The sequence below is a fragment of the Phyllobates terribilis genome, unplaced genomic scaffold, assembly GCF_046119375.1.
Source record: "Phyllobates terribilis strain yellow unplaced genomic scaffold, ASM4611937v1 Scaffold_5__5_contigs__length_657084704, whole genome shotgun sequence".
NCBI lineage: Eukaryota > Metazoa > Chordata > Amphibia > Anura > Dendrobatidae > Phyllobates > Phyllobates terribilis.
In genome coordinates, this window is record NW_027362765.1 from 594154629 (window position 1) to 594177439 (window position 22811).

The window sequence follows — 22811 nt, forward strand, 5'->3', positions numbered from 1 at the left end:
ACCCGACACCTGCATGCATTACACCACATTGCCGTGGGGCAGGGCGACCAATATGCCCCTGAGATGGGCACGACAGTCCCTGTCCCTGGCTGGAGTGGGGGGAGGGAACACTGAGGAAGGGGAACCCTGTAGTGCAGGAGCAGGGAGGAAGCAGTTCCTGGGTGCATTGAGAAGGGAGTATAAAAGGTGGGCACCATCTTAGTTCAGTGCAGAGAAGTCTGAGCAGAAGTGGCAGGGAGCAGGGGCTCTGCATGAGCTCTGCTCCGGAGGCGGGCCTAGTAACAGAGGCCCAGGCCTGGAAGAGGGAGAAGGAAGGAAGAGGAGCGGAGAAGGCTCCAGGAACGAGGAATGAAGGGATCCCAGGGGTGCGGACGGGCGAGTCGCCACCGCACGCCCGAATCCACCTGCGTGGAGGGGTCAGGCCAAAGGGGGAGACCGGTCCCCGAACTAGTGGAGGCAGGAAACGACCCTCAGCTAGAAACCGGAGGCTCTGACATTTTATGTGGCGCAGCCCCTCGCTACACCCGCTAGGAAGGCACCACATAGGGTCAGGGAAACTGGCGCCAAGTTTACCAAGAGGAGGCCCGAGGCAGCCGGACAGAAGTGTTGGTAAGAAAGGCCAGACAAAGGACACACAAAGGGGGTCCTGTGAAGTGCTCCAAAGTTATCTGGGAGTTGTCTGAGCCCCTCACCTGGTGAGCACAGTACGACGTGGGCAGCCGTTACCTGCAGACGTGGTCTGGATAATAAGAACTGTGAGTAAAGGCCCTGAACTGCATCACTGACTCCGTGTCGTTACTGCTGCTGCCCTGCACCATCACCCCCATCCTCCGCATACACTGCCCTGAGGCTATACTCCTCCCGTGGGGAGTTATGCTACGCTCTGCTGCACCCACAACACCAGCCTCAGTGGTCTGCCCTGTAGCGGCGGTTCACTCTGACCGCAATCCACGGGTGGCGTAGTCGGACATTTAAACATGAAAACCACATAAATAGTTCCGCCACTGGTTTGACCGCCCTGAGCCACGGAACTGGGTCGCCACCACGAAGACTACAACCACCAGCATCCACCAAAAAGGGTCCGGCTCCGGGTGTCCCAAGGCCCAGGGGGTGCGTCAGAACATTTTCATCACCTTTCACAATCACCAATGGGACAAGGCAGTGATGTCCTCTGTCCCCTCTCTTATACATCCTAGTGACGGAGCACCTGCTCTCATCAATTCGCCATAACCCCAATATTAGGTGGATTGAGGTGGGAGGCACCGAGTACAAGTGCTCTCTATTTGCTGATGATGTCCTAGTATATATCACTCAATCACATATATCCATCCATGCTGTTATGGCTGAAATAGATCACTTTGTTACATGGTAAAATTTTAAAATCAATGCAGCGAAGTCTGAGGCCCTCGATGTCTCCCTCCCCAAATCCATATAGGATTCCATCCAGTCCAACTTTCCCTTTGCCTGGCCCTCACAGGGTATCAAATACTTAGGAATTCCTATTCATAGAGACCTCTCCCATCTATGTTATCTTAATTTTGGGCCCTTTATTGAACAACTCCATACAGACCACGGTTGGCAAGTTAGAACTGTAAGATTCACTACGTGAACCACTGGTGTTTTGTGGAAAAGCACATGTACACTGCGTTCCAAATTATTATACAAAAAGTGTTTAGGAGTGATAAGGGAAGAATTTGTTTGTTTGTCAGTTAAACTCATTGATGGTGATGTGTGTCAGGGCTCTTTATATCACTGTAAGCAATTGCAGACACCTGTGCTAATTAGTTTGGCAGGTGTGTCCAATGAAAGGCAAGACTACTTAAGAAGGCTCTCTCACATTATTAAGCAGCCTACATTTTCTGCCAAAATGGGAAAGAAAAAGGATGTGTCGGCTGCTGAGAAGCAACAAATTGTGGAGTGTTTAGGTCAAGGCATGACTACAATCAACATTGTGCCATGATCAGGATGAAGTGTCTTGGCAATCAAGAAGTATGTAGCTGATTCACAGTACACACGTGTGCGTGCTGATAAGGGCAAATTGAGGACTCTTTCCTACAGGCAATTACGTCAGGTTGAAAGAGCAGCGGCAAAAAAGCCTTGTCATAGCAGCAGACAAGTTTTTGAAGCTGCTTGTGCCTCCAACGTCCCCCGAACAACAAGATGCAGGGTCCTTCAGAGGTTTGCAGCTGTGCATGCGCCATCCTGTCGACCTCCTCTATCCACTTCACACAAGCAGAAACGGCTCCAGTGGGCCAAACATTACATGAAGACTGATTTCAAAACTGTTTTGTTCACGGATGAGTGCCGTGCAGCGCTCGATGGTCCAGATGGATGGAGTGGAGGATGGCTGGTTGATGGACACCCCACGCAAACACGGCTACAGCGCCAACAAGGAGGAGGTGGAGTAATGTTTTGGGCTGGAATCATGGGGAGAGAGATTGTTGGCCCCTTTAGGATCCCTGAAGGCGCTAAAGATGAACTCCATAATGTATGTGGATTTTCTCAAACAGCACTTCCTGCCATGGTTCAAGAAGAAGAACCGTGTATTTCACAGCAAGATCATTTTTCTGCATGATAATGCACCATCTCATGCTGCACATAAAACATCTGCATCTCTGGCTGATATGGGCATAAAAGGGGACAAACTTATGGTGTGACCCCCATGCTCCCCTGACCTCTACCCCATTCAGAACCTTTGGAGCATCATTAAAAGGAGTGTCTATGATGGCGGGAGGCAGTTCACATCTAAGCAACAGCCCTGGGAGGGTATTCTGTCCTCATGCAAAACAATTGAAGCAGAAACCATCCAAAACCTGACAAATTCAATGGACGAGAGAGTTCAGAAGCTCCTTTCGAACAAGGGGTCCTATGTGAAAATGTAACATCACCTAGAATAAAGTTTTGAGTTGAAAACTGTTTGATTTCAGTTTCTAACAACCTGCTAATGCTTATAATTTCAAAAATGACCATTTTTTTGGTCTTTATTAAAATGAAAAGGTTGATCGAAAAGTTTGGGGGATCTAAGAGTGTGGCAACCCAGTAGTCATGATTACTTCGAATTCTGACAATATGAGGGTCATGCTGCAGGTAGTGCAGCAAGAAGGCACTTATGTGCCTTGCGCATCTCGGAGCCCCAAAATTATTTTCCGGGCTAGATGCAGCTAAAAATTATTTTTAATTTTAAATCTGGTGAAGCTTTAGTATAGATGGCCTAATAGGATCAGTGCTGCACACTGCTACAAAGCCCAAATTATTTTCCAGTCAAGATACAGATAAACATGATTAGTAATTTGAAAGCTTAAAACGGTTGGTAGGGTGATTTTAACCAATCATCAAGCTTTTACTCTCCCCAGGATGACACAGGGGTAGAAAAGTCGTTTCGGATCCATGATTTGTTCATCTTTATGAACGTGAGTCTGTCTACATTATCAGTGGAGAGCCGCGTGCGCTTATCTGTCAGCACACCACCAGCAGCGCTGAACACACGTTCAGACAGAACGCTGGCTGCGGGGCATGACAAGATCTCCAAGGCGTAAGTGGCTAGCTCCGGCCATTTATCCAGATTGGAAGCCCAAAAAGAGCAAGGGTCCAGTGACACAGTCGTGGCTTCAATGTTTACTTGGAGATACTCCTGTACCATCGTCTCTAGGCGTTGACTATGTGTCAGACTTCTTGTCTCCTGTGGCCTTGCAAAGGATGGGCTAAAAAAGTGGTGAAATGATTCCGCAAAATTGATGTTACCAGCAGATACTGTGGTTCTGTTACGGTTTGAGTGCTGAACACTTGACGGTCCCACGGTTGGCAAGTTGGAACTGTGAGATTCACTACGTGCACCACTGGTATTTTGTGGAAAAGCACATGTAAGATTCTGCAACAGTCTCTGCTGATACTCCTGCATGCGTGCATCCCTTTCTATGGCAGGAATAATTTCTGCAAATTTACTTTTGTACCGGGGATCTAACAGTGTGGCAACCCAGTAGTCAGGATTATTTCTAATTCTCACAATTCGAGGGTCATGTTGCAGGTAGTGCAGCAAGAAGGCACTCATGTGTGTTGCGCATCCAGGAGCACCAAGTCCCTGTTGTGTTGGTGGCGAGGTAACAATCATGCTTCCTTCCTCTGTCCTCTCCCCCCAACCTCGCACAACAGAAATGTGATCAAGGTCTCCCTCATCTGATGAGTCTTCCATCAGTTCGTCCCCCACTTCTTCCTGGGCTCCTGCACCTTCCTCACTAGTTTGGCTGCTACCATGCGCCCTGGTAAAACCATCTCCCCCACCCTCACATGCCTGCCGCCTTGGTGCTGCCGACCGTCCGGACCTTGCAGATGTTAGCCCTTCCGCATACAACTCCTCCTCCTCTACTTCCTCCACCTCCTCTTGTGCCACCACCTGACTCCGAATTCTGTTTAACATGTGCTCCAGCATGTAATTCACCGGAATAGTCATGCTGATAATGGCATCGTCAGCACTAAACATCTTCGTCGCCATTTCAAAACTGTGCAGAAGGGTGCATAGGTCCCTGATCTGAGACCACTCCTCCAGCGTGATTTGCCCCACCTCTGAATCTCGTTGGCCCAGGCTATACGTCAGAACGTATTGCACCAGGGCTTGTCGGTGCTGCCACAGTCGCTGCAACATGTGCAGAGTTGAATTCCACCGGGTAGGCACATCGCATTTTAGCCGGTGAAGTGGCAGGCCCAACGACTTCTGTAGAGATGTAAGTCGCTGAGCTGCGGGATGCGAACGGCGGAAGTGAGCACACAGCGACCGTGCCCTCTGCAGAAGGCCATCTAGTCTGGGATAGTGGGCTAAAAATTGCTGGACAACCAGGTTCAACACATGAGCCATACAAGGCACGTGTGTGACATTGCCCCGGCGAAGGGCCGCACCCAGGTTTGCAGCATTGTCGCACACGGCCTTCCCTGGTTTCAGGTCCAGTGGAGACAACCATTCATGAAATTGGTTCTCCAGAGCTGACCACAACTCCTCAGCTGTGTGACTCACATTTCCCAGACATTTCAATGTAAAAACCACCTGATGACGTTGAGCCCTACTGCCAGCATAGTAAGGAGGTGTGCAGGATCCCTTCTGCGCAGTTAGAAAGCTTGTGGCATGACCAGACAGGCTTTGGGTACAGGTGGAAGACCGAGAGGAGGTTGAGGAGGCAGAAGCAGTGGAGGAACTTTGACATAAAGAGGATTGACGCACAACTCGTGGGGACGGCAAGACTTGGACAGCAGCCCCTTGTCCTGCTGTCACCATAGTTACCCAGTGCCCAGTCAGCGACATGTAACGCCCCTGTCCATGCCTACTCGTCCAAGTGTCTGTGGTGAAATGCACCCTGTCACACACAGAGTTTCTCAAAGAAGCGGTGATGTTGTGTGCGACATGCTGGTGGAGCGCAGGCACACCTTTCTTTGAGAAGAAGTGCCGACTGGGCATCTGGTACTGGGGCACTGCGACGGACATAAGGTCTCGAAAATCCTCTGTGTCCACCAGGCGGAAAGGCAGCATTTCTGTAGCCAAGAGCTTGCAGATGGTGAAATTCAACCTAGGAGGAAATGTTCTTTTACTTGTCCACATCTGAGGGACCGAGGGCTGGCTATTGTGCTTAGACGGGGTTGATAAGGGTGTCCCCGGCAAACTGCCGGTCTGTGAGGAAGATGCAGGCGGACATGTTAGGTTGCCTTGATCCAAAGGTGGTGCTATCGATGTCGGACAGCGCTCAACACCAGCTGGTGTTACCACCTCCAAAGAAAATGATGACCTGCCAATCACGCTGGCTGTTGCGGGTAAAGAGGTGGCAGGTCTGCGCCCCAAAACAGGTGTGACTGCTGTCCCCCCAGTCACAGAGGATGAAGAGGCCGCGGATGCACAAGATATGGCAGACGGTGATTGGCCCGGCCGGCTAGGCCGCATTGTAGCACACTGAGCTTCCCACTGCAACTTATGCTTCATGTCCATGTGCCGGTTCATGCATGAAGTACTCAAACTATGTATTTTTTGGCCTCTACTTAGCTTTTGCTGACAAATGTTACAGATAACACGAGTTGGGTCATCTTTATCGATCTGAAAAAATGCCCAGGCTATGCAAGGCTTAGCACCCATGCGACCTGAAGAGCCACCACGACTTGTGGTGAGAGGCAGAGTTGTGTTTGAGGATGCAGTTGTTGACGTGCTTCCAGTACTACGTCTCTGTCCAGGAAGGCGCAAACTGACCTCGTCGTCACTAGCATCTTCCTCCACCTCCTCTGCTGACCTCATCTCTTGGCTGACTGTGGGTTGACAGTAAGTGGGATCTCCGACCTCATCATCATCACCCTGTGCGTTATCACACCCGTCGTCCTCAGAGCCAACCTGTTCCTGCCCTGACAAAAAACTAAAGTTGTCACTCCAATCAGGTATTTGAGTCTTATCATCGTCTTCCTCATTGTCTCCACCAACAGGAGTTACAGTTTGGGAATGAGGGTCTACATTATGGTCAGAACCTTCTGCGTCTGGTCCTGAATCCGACTCATAAAGATTCTGGGCATCAGTGCAGATCATTTCCTCGTCTGGATTCACAGAAGCGCTGGAGTCGACCTCTGATTCCCAGGCTATAGTATGAGTAAACAGCTCTGCAGACTCAACCATCTGTTCTACCTCATACTCAGACGGGCAGCTGGAGATTTGGGAGCTGTGAGGAAGCAAGTGCGATTTGGGTGACACCTTTGAGGACTGGAGTATTTGTGATGTTGAAGTTGATGTGGAGGAGAGCCCACTTAAAGGAGCACTTGATATCCGTTGAAGCACCTGCTGTTTTTGTGCCTCATCTGGAATTTGTAGCGATTGGCGTGGCCGTAAGAAAGGGATCTTATCACATTGTCCGCTAAAAGAAGTAGACATTTTAGTTTGGCTGGAAGATGGTCTTTCTTCTGCAGATGTTACTGTTGCTTTAACACCTACCCCACGGACACAACCTTTTTTCCCCTTCCCAACACGCCTATTCCCCTTTCCACCAGCAGCAGGCCTTTTTCCACTCATTTTGGTGGTTAACTAATTCACAACTCTGGAGTTGTTTGCACAAAAAAACAATGGATGGTAACCGAGCAGAGTTGAGTGGCCAAACTGTGGTATTAGGCCAAAACTATTGGCTGGGTTAGATGCAGAAAAAAATTATTTTGAATTTGCAACCTGATGGAGGTCAGTATAGATGGACTAATACAAATAGTCCCACACACTGCTAGAAGCCCAAATATTTTTTCAGAGGTACTGTAGATACAGATAAAAATTATTTTAAATTTGCAACCTGATGGAGGTCAGTATAGATGGACTAATAGACCAAGTCCCACACACTGCTAGAAGCCCAAATATTTTTTCAGAGCTAGATGCAGAAAAAAATTATTTTTAATTTGCAACCTGATGGAGGTCAGTATAGATGGACTAATAGACCAAGTCCCACACACCGCTAGAAGCCCAACTATTTTTTCAGAGCTAGATGCAGAAAAAAATTATATTCAATTTGCAACGTGCTGGAGGTCAGTATAGAAGGACTAATAGAACAAGTCCCACACACTGCTAGAAGCCCAAATATTTTTTCAGAGCTAAATGAAGAAAAAAATTATTTTTAATTTGCAACCTGATGGAGGTCAGTATAGATGGACTAATAGACCAAGTCCCACACACTGCTAGAAGCCCAAATATTTTTTCAGAGCTAGATGCAGAAAAAAATTATTTTTAATTTGCAACCTGATGGAGGTCAGTATAGATGGACTAATAGACCAAGTCCCACACACCGCTAGAAGCCCAAATATTTTTTCAGAGCTAGATGCAGAAAAAAATTATTTTTAATTTGCAACCTGATGGAGGTCAGTATAGATGGACTAATAGACCAAGTCCCACACACTGCTAGAAGCCCAAATATTTTTTCAGAGCTAGATGCAGAAAAAAATTATATTCAGTTTGCAACCTGATGGAGGTCAGTATAGATGGACTAATAGAATGATGCTATGCCCAAAAGATTTTACTTCACTAGGTGCAGTAAAAAAATTGGTATTCTATACAAAGGTGTTATATCTTGCAACACAGATAGGCTACTCCACTGACTAACACACTCTGCAATAGGCCAAAAAGGATTAGCTTTGCTAGATTCAGCCAAATGCTGTGAAAAAAACTTGCACAGCACTGGCACAGACCTGCCTGGCAAAAACTGATAGGAACTCATGTAACCTAGTCCTGAAAAGGACTCCAATTACAATTAGTCTTTACTCCCACAACCTATCTATTTAAGAGCACAGACCTCCCTGATAAAAGTCGTAGGAAATGCTGTAACCTAGTCCTTAAAAGGACTGCAATCACAACTATTCCCTACTCCCAAGCTATCTGTATATTTGTGCGAAAATTGGCTTGAAATTAACAAGGTATAGCGCACACAGCAACAGCGGTGCCGTCTAACACGCAGCTGCAGCAGTGAGAAAATGGTGGCGACGGGGAAAATGGCTTGGTCTTATAGGGCAAGGACATGTGACATACACTGCCAATGACACATGCCCTTGCTTGTGTGAAAAAAAGCACTTCGCTCCGTGTGTGCGCTGCTGATAGGCTGACAGATTGCACCTCCCCACTGCAAATGCGGGAAAGAGAAAAAAAAATGGAGATCTTCATTGTTCATGCAGAGATCCATCCCCTGCCCCTCCCCCCACCCCGCTGTACACTCAAACTGCGTATTAACATTAATTTTCATCATTACTGAGAAAAAATCCAGTTATGATTTTGGTGCACGAACAGTTATCGAACATAACCTCGAACAGCCGAATTTTTCTCAAATTGTTCGTGTTCGCCGAACGGCTCGAACACCGCCCAAAACAGCTCGAATTTGAGATTGGCGAACAGTTCGAGTAGAACAACGCTCATCTCTAGTTGCAACTTAAAAATAATTTTTTTCTTCATCTAGCGCTGAAAAAATATTTGGGCTTCTAGCAGTGTGTGGGACTTGTTCTATTAATCCATCTATACTGACCTCCATCAGGTTGCAAATTGAATATAATTTTTTTCTGCATCTAGCTCTGAAAAAATATTTGGGCTTCTAGCAGTGTGTGGGACTTGGTCTATTAGTCCATCTATACTGACCTCCATCAGGTTGCAAATTAAAAATATTTTTTTCTGCATCTAGACCTGAAAAAATATTTGGGCTTCTAGCAGTGTGTGGGACTTGGTCTATTAGTCCATCTATACTGACCTCCATCGGGTTGCAAATTCAATATAATTTTTTTTTGCATCTAGCTCTGAAAAAATATTTGGGCTTCTAGCAGTGTGTGGGACTTGGTCTATTAGTCCATCTATACTGACCTCCATCAGGTTGCAAATTGAATATAATTTTTTTCTGCATCTAGCTCTGAAAAAATATTTGGGCTTCTAGCAGTGTGTGGGACTTGTTCTATTAGTCCATCTATACTGACCTCCATCAGGTTGCAAATTGAATATAATTTTTTCTGCATCTAGCCCTGAAAAAATATTTGGGCTTCTAGCAGTGTGTGGGACTTGGTCTATTAGTCCATCTATACTGACCTCCATCAGGTTGCAAATTAAAAATATTTTTTTTCTGCATCTAGCTCTGAAAAAATATTTGGGCTTCTAGCAGTGTGTGGGACTTGTTCTATTAGTCCATCTATACTGACCTCCATCAGGTTGCAAATTGAATATAATTTTTTCTGCATCTAGCCCTGAAAAAATATTTGGGATTCTAGCAGTGTGTGGGACTTGGTCTATTAGTCCATCTATACTGACCTCCATCAGGTTGCAAATTAAAAATATTTTTTTTCTGCATCTAGCTCTAAAAAAATATTTGGGCTTCTAGCAGTGTGTGGGACTTGGTCTATTAGTCCATCTATACTGACCTCCATCAGGTTGCAAATTCAATATAATTTTTTTCTGCATCTAGCTCTGAAAAAATATTTGGGCTTCTAGCAGTGTGAGGGACTTGGTCTATTAGTCCATCTATACTGACCTCCATCAGGTTGCAAATTAAAAATATTTTTTTTTCTGCATCTAGCTCTGAAAAAATATTTGGGCTTCTAGCAGTGTGTGGGACTTGGTCTATTAGTCCATCTATACAGACCTCCATCAGGTTGCAAATTGAATATAATTTTTTTCTGCATCTAGCCTTGAAAAAATATTTGGGCTTCTAGCAGTGTGTGGGACTTAGTCTATTAGTCCATCTATACTGACCTCCATCAGGTTGCAAATTGAATATAATTTTTTTCTGCATCTAGCTCTGAAAAAATATTTGGGCTTCTAGCAGTGTGTGGTACTTGGTCTATTAGTCCATCTATACTGACCTCCATCAGGTTGCAAATTGAATATAATTTTTTTCTGCATCTAACCCAGCCAATAGTTTTGGCCTAATACCACAGTTTGGCCACTCAGCTCTGCTCGGTTCCCATCCATTGTTTTTTTGTGCAAACAACTCCAGAGTTGTGAATTAGTTAACCACCAAAATGAGTGGAAAAAGGCCTGCTGCTGGTGGATATGGGAATAGGCATGTTGGGAAGGGGAAAAAAGGTTGTGTCCGTGGGGTAGGTGTTAAAGCAACAGTAACATCTGCAGAAGAAAGACCATCTTGCAGCCAAACTAAAATGTCTACTTCTTTTAGCGGACAATGTGATAAGATCCCTTTCTTACGGCCACGCCAATCACTACAAATTCCAGATGAGGCACAAAAACAGCAGGTGCTTCAACGGATATCAAGTGCTCCTTTAAGTGGGCTCTCCTCCACATCAACTTCAACATCACAAATACTCCAGTCCCCAAAGGTGTCACCCCAATCGCACTTGCTTCCTCACAGCTCCCAAATCTCCAGCTGCCCGTCTGAGTATGAGGTAGAACAGATGGTTGAGTCTGCAGAGCCTGGGAATCAGAGGTCGGCTCCAGCGCTTCTGTGAATCCAGACAAGGAAATGATCTGCACTGATGCCCAGAATCTTTATGAGTCGGATCCAGGACAATACGCTGAAGGTTCTGACCATAATGTAAACCCTCATTCCCAAACTGTAACTCCTGTTGGTGGAGACAATGAGGAAGACGATGATGAGACTCAAATACCTGATTGGAGCGACAATTTTAGTTTTTTGTCAGGGCAGGAACAGGTTGGCTCTGAGGATGACGGGTGTGATAACGCTCATGGTGATGATGATGAGGTTGGAGATCCCACTTACTGTCAACCCACAGTCAGCCAAGAGATGAGGTCAGCAGAGGAGGTGGAGGAGAATGCTAGTGATGACGAGGTCAGGTTGCGCCTTCCTGGACAGAGACGTAGTACTGGAAGCACGTCAACAACTACATCCTCAAACACAACGCCTGGGCATGTTTTCAGATCGATAAAGATGACCCAACTCGTGTTATCTGTAACATTTGTCAGCAAAAGCTAAGTAGAGGCCAAAAAATACATAGTTTGAGTACTTCATGCATGAACCGGCACATGGACATGAAGCATAAGTTGCAGTGGGAAGCTCACTTTGCTACAATGCGGCCTAGCCGGCCTGGCCAACCACCGTCTGCCTTATCTTGTGCATCCGTGGCCTCTTCATCCTCTGTGACTGCGGGGACAGCAGTCACACCTGTTTTGGGACGCAGACCTGCCACCTCTTTACCCGCAACAGCCAGCGTGATTGGCAGGTCATCATTTTCTTTGGAGGTGGTAACACCAGCTGGTGCTGAGCGCTGTCCGACATCGATAGCACCACCTTTGGATCAAAGCAACCTAACATGTCCGCCTGCATCTTCCTCACAGACCGGCAGTTTGCTGGGGACACCCTTATCAACCCCGTCTAAGCACAATAGCCAGCCCTCGGTCCTTCAGATGTGGACAAGTAAAAGACCATTTCCTCCTAGCCATGAGAAAGCTAAGAGGTTGAATTTCACCATCTGCAAGCTCTTGGCTACAGAAATGCTGCCTTTCCGCCTGGTGGGCACAGAGGATTTTTGAGACCTTATGTCCGTCGCAGTGCCCCAGTACCAGATGCCCAGTCGGCACTACTTCTCAAAGAAAGGTGTGCCTGCGCTCCACCAGCATGTCGCACACAACATCACCGCTTCTTTGAGAAACTCTGTGTGTGACAGGGTGCATTTCACCACAGACACTTGGACGAGTAGGCATGGACAGGGGCGTTACATGTCGCTGACTGGGCACTGGGTAACTATGGTGACAGCAGGACAAGGGGCTGCTGTCCAAGTCTTGCCATCCACACGAGTTGTGCGTCAATCCTCTTTATCTCAAAGTTCCTCCACTGCTTCTGCCTCCTCAACCTCCTCTCGGTCCTCCACCTGCACCCAAAGCCTGTCTGGTCATGCCACAAGCTTTCTAACTGCGCAGAAGGGATCCTGCACACCTCCTTACTATGCTGGCAGTAGGGCTCAACGTCATCAGGCGGTTTTTACTTTGAAATGTCTGGGAAATGTGAGTCACACAGCTGAGGAGTTGTGGTCAGCTCTGGAGAACCAATTTCATGAATGGTTGCCTCCACTGGACCTGAAACCAGGGAAGGCCGTGTGCTACAATGCTGCAAACCTGGGTGCGGCCCTTCGCCAGGGCAATGTCACACACGTGCCTTGTATGGCTCATGTGTTGAACCTGGTTGTCCAGCAATTTTTAGCCCACTATCCTGGACTAAATGGCCTTCTGCAGAGGGCACGGTCGCTGTGTGCTCACTTCCGCCGTTCGCATCCCGCAGCTCAGCGACTTACATCTCTACAGAAGTCGTTGGGCATGCCACTTCACCGGCTAAAATGCGATGTGCCTACCCGGTGGAATTCAACTCTGCACATGTTGCAGCGACTGTGGCAGCACCGACAAGCCCTGGTGCAATAAGTTCTGACGTATAGCCTGGGCCAACGAGATCCAGAGGTGGGGCAAATCACGCTGGAGGAGTGATCTCAGATCAGGGACCTATGCACCCTTCTGCACAGTTTTGAAATGGCGACGAAGATGTTTAGTGCTGACGATGCCATTATCAGCATGACTATTCCAGTGATTTACATGCTGGAGCACATGTTAAACAGAATTCGGAGTCAGGTGGTGGCACCAGAGGAGGTGGAGGAAGTAGAGGAGGAGGAGTTGTATGCGGAAGGGCTAACATCTGCAAGGTCCAGACGGTCGGCAGCACCAAGGCGGCAGGCATGTGAGGGTGGGGGAGATGGTTTTACCAGGGCGCATGGTAGCAGCCAAACTAGTGAGGAAGGTGCAGGAGCCCAGGAAGAAGTGGAGGACAAACTGATGGAAGACTCATCAGATGAGGGAGACCTTGATCACATTTCTGTTGTGCGAGGTTGGGGGGAGAGGACAGAGTAAAGAAGCATAATTGTTACCTCGCCACCAACACAACAGGGACTTGGTGCTCCTGGATGCGCAAGACACATGAGTGCCTTCTTGCTGCACTACCTGCAACATGACCCTTGAATTGTGAGAATTAGAAATAATCCTGACTACTGGGTTGCCACACTGTTAGATCCCCGGTACAAAAGTAAATTTGCAGAAATTATTCCTGCCATAGAAAGGGATGCATGCATGCAGGAGTATCAGCAGAGACTGTTGCAGAATCTTACATGTGCTTTTCCACAAAACACCAGTGGTGCACGTAGTGAATCTCACAGTTCCAACTTGCCAACCGTGGGACCGTCGAGTGTTCAGCACTCAAACCGTAACAGAAACACAGTATCTGCTGGTAACATCAATTTTGCGGAATCATTTCACCACTTTTTTAGCCCATCCTTTGCAAGGCCACAGGAGACAAGAAGTCTGACACATAGTGAACACCTAGAGACGATGGTACAGGAGTATCTCCAAGTAAACATTGAAGCCATGACAGTGTCACTGGACCCTTGCTCTTTTTGGGCTTCCAATCTGGATAAATGGCCGGAGCTAGCCACTTAAGCCTTGGAGATCTTGTCATGCCCTGCAGCCAGCGTTCTGTCTGTGTTCAGCGCTGCTGGTGGTGTGCTGACAGATAAGCGCACGCGGCTCTCCACTGATAATGTAGACAGACTCACGTTCATAAAGATGAACAAATCATGGATCCGAAACGACTTTTCTACCCCTGTGTCATCCTGGGGAGAGTAAAAGCTTGATGATTGGTTAAAATCACCTCACCAACCGTTTTAAGCTTTCAAATTACTAATCATGTTTATCTGTATCTTGGCTGGAAAATAATTTGGGCTTTGTAGCAGTGTGCAGCACTGATTCTAATAGGCCATCTATACTAAGCTCCACCAGATTTAAAATTACTAACCATGTTTATCTGTATCTTGGCTGGAAAATAATTTGGGCTTTGTAGCAGTGTGCAGTACTGATTCTATTAGGCCATCTATACTAAACTCCACCAGATTTAAAATTAATACTAATTTTTAGCTTCATCTAGCCCGGAAAATAATTTTGGGGCTCCGAGATGCGCAAGACACATAAGTGCCTTCTTGCTGCACTACCTGCAACATGACCCTCAGATTGTCAGAATTCGAAGTAATCCTGACTACTGGGTTGCCACACTCTTAGATCCCCCACACTCTTCGATCAACCTTTTCATTTTAATAAAGACCAAAAAATTATCATTTTTGAAATTATAAGCATTAGCACGTTATTAGAAACTGAAATCAAACAGTTTTCAACTCAAAACTTTATTCTAGGTGATGTTACATTTGCACATAGGACCCCTTGTTCGAAAGGAGCTTCTGAACTCTCTCGTCCATTGAATTTGTCAGGTTTTGGATGGTTTCTGCTTCGATTGTTTTGCATGAGGACAGAATACCCTCCCAGAGCTGTTGCTTAGATGTGAACTGCCTCCCACCATCATAGACACTCCTTTTGATGATGCTCCAGAGGTTCTGAATGGGGTATAGGTCAGGGGATCATGGGGGTCACAGCATAAGTTTGTCCCCTTTTATGCCCATATCAGCCAGAGATGCAGATGTGTTATGTGCAGCATGAGACGGTGCATTATCATGCATAAAAATGATCTTGCTGTGGAATACACGGTTCTTCTTCTTGAACCATGGCAGGAAGTGCTGTTTGAGAAACTCCACATACATTATGGAGTTCATCTTTACCCCTTCAGGGATCCTAAAGGGGCCGACAATCTCTCTCCCCATGATTCCAGCCCAAAACATTACTCCACCTCCTCCTTGTTGGCGCTGTAGCCGTGTTTGCGTGGGGTGTCCATCAACCAGCCATCCTCCACTCCATCCATCTGGACCATCGAGCGTTGCATGGCACTCTTCCGTGAACAAAACAGTTTTGAAATCAGTCTTCATGTAATGTTTGGCCCACAGGAGCCATTTCTGCTTGTGTGAAGTGGATAGAGGCGGTCGACAGGATGGTGTATGCACAGCTGCAAACCTCTGAAGGACCCTGCATCTTCGGGGGACGTGGGAGGCACCAGCAGCTTCAAAAACTTGTCTGCTGCTATGACAAGGCTTTTTTGCCGCTGCTCTTTCAACCTGACGTAATTGCCTGTAGGAATGAGTCCTCAATTTGCCCTTATCAACACGCACACATGTGTACTGTGAATCAGCTATATACTTCTTGATTGCCAAGACACTTCATCCTGATCATCGCGCAATGTTGATTGTAGTCATGCCTTGACCTAAACACTCCACAATTTGTTGCTTCTCAGCAGCCGACACATCCTTTTTCTTTCCCATTTTGGCAGAAAATGTAGGCTGCTTAATAATGTGGGACAGCCTTCTTAAGTAGTCTTGCCTTTCATTGGACACACCTGCCAAACTAATTAGCACAGGTGTCTGCAATTGCTTACAGTGATATAAAGAGCCCTGACACACATCACCATCAATGAGTTTAACTGACAAACAAACAAATTCTTCCCTTATCACTCCTAAACACTTTTTGCATAATAATTTGGAACACAGTGTACATGTGCTTTTCCACAAAACACCAGTGGTTCACGTAGTGAATCTTACAGTTCTAACTTGCCAACTGTGGTCTGTATGGAGTTGTTCAATAAAGGGCCCAAAATTAAGATAACATAGATGGGAGAGGTCTCTATGAATAGGAATTCCTAAGTATTTGATACCCTGTGAGGGCCAGGCAAAGGGAAAGTTGGACTGGATAGAATCCTGTATGGATTTTGGGAGGGAGACATCGAGGGCCTCAGACTTCGCTGCATTGATTTTAAAATTTGACCATGTAACAAAGTGATCTATTTCAGCCATAACAGCAGGGATGGATATATGTGATTGAGTGATATATACTAGGACATCATCAGCAAATAGAGAGCACTTGTACTCGGTGCCTCCCACCTCAGTCCACCTAATATTGGGGTTATGGCGAATTGATGAGAGCAGGTGCTCCGTCACTAGGATGTATAAGAGAGGGGACAGAGGACATCCCTGCCTTGTCCCATTGGTGATTATGAAAGGTGATGAAAATGTTCTGACGCGCCCCCTGGGCCTTGGGACACCCGGAGCCGGACCCATTTTGGTGGATGCTGGTGGTTGTAGTCTCCATGGCGGCGACCCGGTTCCGTGGCTCAGGGCGGTAAAACCAGTGGCGGAACTATTTATGTGGTTTTGATGTTTAAATGTCTGACTACGCCACCCGTGGATTGCGGTCAGAGTGAACCGCCGCTGCAGGGCAGACCGCTGAGGCTGGTGTTGTGGGTGCAGCAGAGCATAGCATAACTCCCCACGGGAGGAGTATAGCCTCAGGGCAGTGTATGCGGAGGATGGGGGTGATGGTGCAGGGCAGCAGCAGTAACGACACGGAGTCAGTGATGCAGTCCAGGGCCTTTACTCACAGTTCTTCTTATCCAGACCACTTCTGCAGGTAACGGCTGCCCACGTCGTACTGTGCTTACCAGGTGAGGGGCTCAGACAACTCCCAGATAACTTTGGAGCGCTTCACAGGACCCCCTTTGTGTGTCCTTTGTCTGGCCTTTCTTACCAACGCTTCTGTCCGTCTGCCTCGGGCCTCCTCTTGGTAAACTTGGTGCCAGTTTCCCTGACAATATGTGGTGCCTTCCTAGCGGGTGTAGCGAGGGGCTGCGCCACATAAAATGTCACAGCCTCCGGTTTCTAGCTGAGGGTCGTTTCCCGCCTCCACTAGTTTCGGGGACCGGTCTCCCCCTTTGGCCTGACCCCTCCACGCATGTGGATTCGGGCGTGCGGTGGCAACTCGCCCGTCCGCACCCCTGGGATCCCTTCGTTCCTCATTCCTGGAGCCTTCTCCGCTCCTCTTCCTTCCTTCTCCCTCTTCCAGGCCTGGGCCTCTGTTACTAGGCCCGCCTCCGGAGCAGAGCTCATGCAGAGCCCCTGCTCCCAGTCACTTCTGCTCAGACTTCTCTGCACTGAACTAAGATGGTGCCCACCTTTCATACTCCCTTCTCAATGCACCCAGGAACTGCTTCCTCCCTGCTCCTGCACTACAGGGTTTCCCTTCCTCAGTGTTCCCTCCCCCCACTCCAGCCAAGGACAGGGACTGTCGTGCCCATCTCAGAGGCATACTGGTCGCCCTGCCCCACGGCAATGTGGTATAATGCATGCAGGTGTCGGGGTCCTGATCCACACTCCATCCTTAACTGAGAGTGAGATATCACACCTCTGGGTGAGGTGCAATACCTCTGTAGCAACCAAGCCCTCAGGGTGCTACAGTTCCATTTATCTTCAGCCTAGGTGACGTATTGCGATACAGGGCCGTGATTTTGGCTATAAAAGGGTCCCCTAGACCCCTACCCCAAGCTCTTTAAGAGAATAATATATGGCGTGCCAGGAGACTCTATGGAATGCTTTCTCAGCATCCAACGAGAGTATCTAATTACAAATTTTTAACTGCATCTAGCCCAGGAAATACTTTGTGCCTAGTAGCAGTGTCTGCTAGTCAGCAGATTATCCCAGCTGTTAAGCAAGCTACACCACCTGTAGTTTGGACACTTAATTTTTTCAAAGGAAATGCTTCGGGACCCCGGGATGCTCAGTGAAGAGCATCAGGAGGCACCCCAAGGCATGGGGGCTGGGACTGGCGGTAGGACGCCTTGCGGTGGACAGCCGAGCTCGATCCTTATAAAAGCTTTTTAACTGCAGCAGCTTTAGTGGACGCTACTGGAGCTGGAATTACGCGGCTGCTGGCATGAGACTTGCCCTCCAATAGATCCTTGTAAAAGGATTTAAAGTGTATTCATTCAAATTAGAGAGACAATTTAAATTAAAAAGCTTAGAGCTGCCTCCACCACAGGGGGGCTCGCTCGACCCACCAGCGGACAGGCACCAGTATTGGGAGAGGGGGGCTGGCCGTCAGGGTCCACCGCGGCTCTGGCACAAACCCGGCGACACGGAGGTGGCACGGGCAGGAACGGACTGGCCGTGTCGGCTTCTCACTTTTTGGATTTTAGAAGGGCATGACATGCCTATATCTGTGTCTCCCCCTCCTTTTACTCCTCCACCTCTTTTATTTTCGCATGACTATATGTACTTGTCACTTTTCCATGTGTTAGTTATGTCTTCTGAGCAGATTGTCAGCTTTTGGACACCTTTGAAGGTGTTTTCTATGTGTTTTTATGTGATTTTGTTTGCCTGCCATTGGTTTTAACGGTGTTCGAAGGTGTTCGACGAACAGTTCGACGAACAGTTCGGCGAACACACGAGTGTTCGACGAACCGAACCGAACTCGAACACTACGGGGGTGGCTCAACACTACTGTTCACTAAAGAGGTTAACTAGTGGGACAGTTTTATAGGACAGGTCGTTCTGGACTCGGCGATACCATATGTGGGTACTTTTAGTGGTTTTTATTTCACAATAATATTTATTTATGGGTACAATATATTTTAATTTTTTTAAAAAAAATTTTTTTATATTTAAATTTTTTTTTTTCACATTCTGATTCTTTTTTTACTTTTACACCTTGTCCCACTATGGGACTTTCACATTTTATTTTCATATCACCTGTATAGCATAGAGAGCAGCAGCCGCTCCCTGTGCTATACAGGCTGTCATTGCTGCAGAGGGAGAAGATACATTGGTCATGCATTTCGCATGACCAAAGTATCTTCCTGCTGTCTGGTGACCCGGATGTTGTCATGACGTCATCGGGTCATCATGGCAACATCCGGGAGCCACGGCAGACAGCGTTGGACGCCGGCAAGAGAGGTGAGTATCTGCGATCGCCTCCCTTTGCCCCTGCAATGCTGCAATCAACTTCAATCGCAGCATTGAGGAGGTTAATGTGCAGGGAGCGGTGCAGGAGGTATGAGCACCTGCTTTTTGGGCATCAGTGCAGATGCTTTCCTCCTCTTGACTGTTTGGAGTGACTGTTTGGAGTGCACTTCTGATGCCCATGGTATAGAATGGGTGAACAGTTCTACAGACTCGCCCATCTGTGGTTCGCTACAGTCAGTTGGACTGTTGTGACACGGAGGGAACCATGGGTAATTAGGGTGCCCCCTCTGTGGACTGTACTGCGTGTGATGTTGAGGTGGAAGAAGAAGAGGAGAGGGCACTTGAAGCAGAGCTTGCCATCCACTGGAGCACCTGCTCTTTCTGGCCCTTATCAACAAGCCGTATCAGTGTGTTGGCTGCCAAAGAAAGGGAGTGGAGTAGGCAGTCCAGTAACAGAAGTTGTCAGTTGTCTTTGGATAGTACCTGATTGTGTTGGTTCACTAGTAATTTTACTAACATTACCACGACCCCACTTATACCTTGAACACCAAGCTTATTCCCCCTTCCACCATGACCTCTCTTTTCCCCAATCATGTTGCTCAGATACTGTGGTAGGAGCACACTATTAACTAAACAAAAATTATTTTTTTTCCTCTGCAACAGCTCTGCACACCCCTGAATTTCAGTGCCACTAAATGACAAGGTAAGATATGGCCTGCCGTATAACGTTACTAATAGTGATGGACGAACACTAAAATGCTCGAGTGTTCATTGCTCTGGTCGAGCACATTGGAATACTCGGGTGCTCGACCCGAGCAATGAGCCCAATGTAATTTTATGGGCAACTCGAGCATTTTTCAGGCGGCTCCCCTCGGCGGTCTGCAGAGGGCCTAAAAATTGCCCAAATCGATGGGAACAGTGCTAAAATGACATGGGAACAGCATGGGGAAGACCCCTGGAAGCATTTCTGACTCCCAGGTAAGTAAAGAAAAACGAGTGGCCATCATTACTTTAAGAAATGAAGGTCAGTCAGTGCGAAAAATTGGGAAAACTTTGAAAGTGTCCCCAAGTGCAAGTGCAAAAGCCATTAAGTGCTACAAAGAAACTGGCTCACATGAGGACCGCCCCAGGAAAGGAAGACCAAGAGTCACCTCTGCTTCTGAGGATAAGTTTATCCAATTCACCAGCCTCAGAAATCGCAGGTTAACAACAGCTCAGATTAGAGACCAGGTCAATGCCACACAGAGTTCTAGCAGCAGACACATCTCTTCAACAACTGTTAAGAGAAGACTTTGTGCATCAGGCCTTCATGGTAAAATAGCTGCTAGGAAACCACTGCTAAGGACAGGCAACAAGCAGAGGAGACTTGCTTGGGCTAAAGAACATAAGGAATGGACATTAGACCAGTGGAAATCTGTGCTTTGGTCTGATGAGTCCATATTTGAGATCTTTGGTTCAAACTACCGTGTCTTTGTGCGACACAGAAAAGGTGAACGGATGAACTCTACATGCCTGGTTCCCACCGTGAAGCATGGAGGAGGAGGTGTGAGGGTGTGGGGGTGCTTTGCTGTTGGGGATTTATTCAAAATTGAAGGCATACTGAACCAGCATGGCTACCACAGCATCTTTCAGCGGCATGCTATTCCATCCGGTTTGCGTTTAGTTGGACCATCATTTATTTTTCAACAGGACAATGACCCCAAACACATCTCCAGGCTGTATAAGGGCTATTTGACCAAGAAAGAGAGTGATGGGGTGCTACGCCAGATGACCTGGCCTCCACAGTCACCAGACATGAACCCAATCGAGATGGTTTGGGTGAGCTGGACTGCAGAATGAAGGCCAAAGGGCCAATAATTGCTAAGCATCTCTGGGAACTCCTTCAAGATTGTTGGAAGACCATTTCCAGTGACTACCTCTTGAAGCTCATCAAGAGAATGCATAGAGTGTGCAAAGCAGTCATCAAAGCAAAAGGTGGCTACTTTGAAGAGCCTAGAATATAAGACATATTTTCAGTTGCTTCACACTTTTTTGTTAAGTATATAATTCCACATGTGTTAATTCATAGTTTTGATGCCTTCAGTGTGAATGTACAATTTTCATAGTCATGAAAATACAGAAAAATCTTAAAATAAGAAGGTGTGTCCAAACTTTTGGTCTGTACTGTATGTCTGACATCCAAGCCCACTCCTGAGGTCTTATGTGTGGAGTCTGAACTGAATACCGACGGCCTTGTTGATGCTGGTAGTCAATAACTGCTCTCTTCTCCTCAAAAATTCTTTCCAACATCTGCAGTATAGAGTTCCAACACTTGGGGACATCACACACCAGTCAGTGAGCCGTAAACTGCAAACGCTGCTGAAACACGGCAAAGGCGGCGGAAGCTGTTGCTGACTTTCTAAAATGGGTACACATTTGGTGTACTTTGACAAGCAGATCCGGCAGCTCCGTGTATGTTTTGAGAAACCGCTGAACCACGAAAATAAGCACATTGGTGAGGCATGGTACATGTGTGAGCCTGCCTCGCCTAAGAGCCGCCACCAGGTTCCAACCATTGTCACACATGACCATGCCTGGCTGTAGGTTCAGCAGTGTCAGCCACAAATCTGCCTTTCAGAGCTGTCGACAACTCTTCAGCATTGTGCGGTTTGTTATCTAAGCATATTAGCTTCAGCACAGCCTGTTGCCGCTTGGCTGAGGCAGTGCTTCAGTGCTTCCAGCTTGTGATTGATGTGGTTATTTCGGAGATGGAGGCTGAAGAAGAGGAGGATGCTCAGGAGGATGAGGTGCAGGAGCTGTAGATTGAGGGGGAACCCTGATTGACCTAGGGCCTGCAATCCTCGGCGTCGGGAGGATGTGTTCCGTCCCAATGTCCGACTGGTTCCTAGCTTCCACTTTGTTAACCCAATGTGCCGTCAGCGAGATGTACCGTCCCTACTCACAAGCACTTGTCCACGTGTCTTTTGTTAGGTGGACTTTCCCAGTAACTGCATTGTTGAGGGCACGGCTAATGTTGTGGGACATGTGCTTGTGTAATGCAGGGACGGCACACTGGGAGAAATAGTGGTGGCTGGGGACCAAGTACAGAGGGACGGCAGCCGCCATCAGGTTGCGGAAAGCTTCCGTTTCCACAAGCCTAAAAGGCAACATTTCGAGAGCAAGAAGTCGCGAAATGTGGGAATTTAGTAGTGTGCCCTGTAGGGCGTTGGCTGCGTATTTGCACTTGCGTTCCAAGAAATGGGGTATGGACAACTGAATGCTGTGCTGGTACAAGGACGTGCTTGCTGATGGTGCTATTTGAGAGTGTGCAGCGACAGGTGCAGGGCAGGAGGCATCTTCGCATGCACTATGGACAGGGGATTGGCTTGCACGCACAACAGCAGAAGAAGCAGTGGTGTCACCCGCAGACACTGTTCCTGGATCCTGGGGTTCAGCCCACAAAGTTGGTTGCTTTGCTACCATGTGCCTGATCATGCTGGTGGTCATCAGCCTTGTAGTTTTGCTACCCCTGCTGATGCTGGTCTGGCAGGTGGTGCAAATGGCCTTTTTGGGGTTATCAGCAGAATCTTTAAAAAACAACCAGACTCGGGAAGACCTAACAGTTGTACTGGCAACTACCATCGTATTGGTGTTACGGGGAATGGTTGCCCGCCTTCTGTCTGCGGCCACCACACTGC